This window comes from Athene noctua, unplaced genomic scaffold (genome assembly GCF_965140245.1).
Source record: "Athene noctua unplaced genomic scaffold, bAthNoc1.hap1.1 HAP1_HAP1_scaffold_157, whole genome shotgun sequence".
NCBI lineage: Eukaryota > Metazoa > Chordata > Aves > Strigiformes > Strigidae > Athene > Athene noctua.
This window is the reverse complement of record NW_027437629.1, coordinates 141,900-145,037: the sequence shown is the minus strand read 5'-3', so window position 1 is coordinate 145,037 and position 3,138 is coordinate 141,900.

Sequence of the window (3,138 nt, the reverse complement as noted above, 5' to 3'; positions counted from 1 at the left end):
TGAAATGGGATGTGCTCGAAATGTGAGGGATTGTCTGTAAAAAATGAGTGCTTGGTGTCTAAAAATGAGCATTTGGACCATAAAAATTAGGCCTAATTGTAAAAAAATGAGGATTTAAAAAAAAACCAACAGGTGCTTTTTGATCTTGAAATGGGATTTGGACTCAAAAAGTGAGGGATTGTCTGTGAGAAATGTATGATTGGATATTCAATTGAGTTTTGCACCATAAAAATGAGGCCTAATTGTAGAAAAATGAGGATTTTCACACACAATGTGCTTTTTCACCTGAAATGGGAATTGTGCTCGAAAAGTGAGGGATTGTCTCTGAAGAATGAATGCATGGAGCGTAAGAATGAACTTTTGCACCATAAAATGAGGCCTAATTGTAGAAAATGAGGATTTTCACACAAAACAGGTGGTTTTAGGCCTTGAAATGGGTTATAGTAGCCATTATCTCTGAAAAATGAATGCTTGGACTATAAAAATGAGATTTTGGACCCTAAAAATTAGGCCCAGTTGTAGAAAAATGAGGAATATCAGGAAAATAATGGTGCTTTTCGATCTTGAAATAGGTTTTGTGCCCTAAATGTGAGGGATTCTCTGTGAAAAACGAATGCTTGGAGCATAAAAATGAGTTTTGCACCATAAAAATAAAGGCTAATTGTAGAAAAATGAGGATTTTCACGCAAGAAACCTGCTTTAAGACCTTGTAATGGGGTAGAGTAGGCATTATCTGTGAAAAATGAATGCTTGGACTAAAAACATGAGGATTTCGATAATAAAAATAGAGGCCTTATTGAAGAAAAATGAGGAATATCAGGAAAATAACGGTGCTTTTTGATCTTGAAATAGGTTTTGTGCCCTAAATTTGAGGGATTCTCTGTGAAAAATGAATGCTTGCAGTATAAAAATGAGATTTTGCACCATAAAAATGAGGCCTAATTGTAGAAAAACGAGGATTTTCACACAAAGAAGGTTCTTTTTCACCTTGAAATGGGATTTGTGGTCGAAAAGTGAGGGATTGTCTGTGAAAAATGAGTTCTTGGCGTCTAAAAATGAGCTCTTGGACCATAAAAATGACAACTAATTGTAGAAAAATGAGGATTTTCACACACAGAATGTGCTTTTTCACCTTGAAATGGGATTTGTGCTCGAAAAGTGAGGGATTGTCTTTGAAAAAAGAATGCTTGGAGTATTCAAATGAGCTCTTGGACCATAAAAATGACAACTAATTGTAGAAAAATGAGGATTTTCAAAAAAAACCAGGTGCTTTTTCACCTTGAAATAGGATTTGTGCCCTAAATGTGAGAGATTGTCTGTGAAAAATAATGCTTGGAGTATAAAAAGGAGCTTTTGCACCATAAAAATGAGGCCTAACTGTAGAAAAATGAGGATTTTCACATAAAGAATGTGCTTTTTCACCTTGAAATGGGATTTGCGCTCGAAAAGTGAGGGATTGTCTGTGAAAAAAGAATGCTTGTACTATTCCAATGAGCTTTTGGACCCTAAAAATGAGGCCTAATTTTTGAAAAATGAGGGTTTTCACACAAAACGTGCTTTTAGGCCTTGAAATGGGGTATAGTAGGCATTATCTGTGAAAAGTGCTTTCTTAGAATCTAAAAATGAGGATTTGGACAATAAAAATAGAGGCCATATTATAGAAAAATGAGCATTATCAGGAAAATAATGGTGTTTTTTGATCTTGAAATAGGTTTTGTGCCCTAAATGTGAGAGATTGTCTGTGAAAAAATAATGCTTGGAGTATAAAAATGAGCTTTTGCACCATAAAAATGAGGCCTAACTGTAGAAAACTGAGGATTTTCACAAAAAACAGGTACTTTTTGACCTTGAAATGAGGTATGGTAGGCATTATCTGTGAAAAATGAATGCTTGGACTGTAAAGGTGAGGTTTTGGACTATAAGAATGCAGACGTAGAGTAGAATAATGAGGATTATCAAGGAAAACATGGTGCTTCTTGACCTTGATATGGGTTTTGTCCCTCAATTTGAGGGATTTTCTGTGAAAAATGAATGCTTGGAGTATAAAAATGAGCTTTTGGACCATAAAAATGAGGCCTAATTTTAGAAAAATGAGGGTTTGCACACAAAGAATGTGCTTTTTCACCTTGAAATAGGATTTCTACTCAAGAAGTGAGGGATTGCTGTGAAAAATGAGTTCTTGGCATCTAAAAATGAGCTTTTGGACCATAAAAATGAGAACTAATTGTAGAAAAATGAGGATTTTTTAAAAAAAAACATGTGCTTTTTCACCTTGAAATGGGATGTGCTCGAAAAGTGAGGGATTGTCTGTAAAAAATGAGTGCTTGGTGTCTAAAAATGAGCATTTGGACCATAAAAATGAGGCCTAATTGTAAATAAATGAGGATTTAAAAAAAAAAACAGGTGCTTTTTGATCTTGAAATGGGATTTGGACTCGAAAAGTGTGGGATTGTCTGTGAGAAATGTATGATTGGATATTCAAATGAGTTTTGCACCATAAAAATGAGGCCTAATTGTAGAAAAATGAGGATTTTCACACACAGAATGTGCTTTTTCACCTTGAAATGGGATGTGCTCGAAATGTGAGGGATTGTCTGTAAAAAATGAGTGCTTGGTGTCTAAAAATGAGCATTTGGACCATAAAAATTAGGCCTAATTGTAAAAAAATGAGGATTTAAAAAAAAACCAACAGGTGCTTTTTGATCTTGAAATGGGATTTGGACTCAAAAAGTGAGGGATTGTCTGTGAGAAATGTATGATTGGATATTCAATTGAGTTTTGCACCATAAAAATGAGGCCTAATTGTAGAAAAATGAGGATTTTCACACACAATGTGCTTTTTCACCTGAAATGGGAATTGTGCTCGAAAAGTGAGGGATTGTCTCTGAAGAATGAATGCATGGAGCGTAAGAATGAACTTTTGCACCATAAAATGAGGCCTAATTGTAGAAAATGAGGATTTTCACACAAAACAGGTGGTTTTAGGCCTTGAAATGGGTTATAGTAGCCATTATCTCTGAAAAATGAATGCTTGGACTATAAAAATGAGATTTTGGACCCTAAAAATTAGGCCCAGTTGTAGAAAAATGAGGAATATCAGGAAAATAATGGTGCTTTTCGATCTTGAAATAGGTTTTG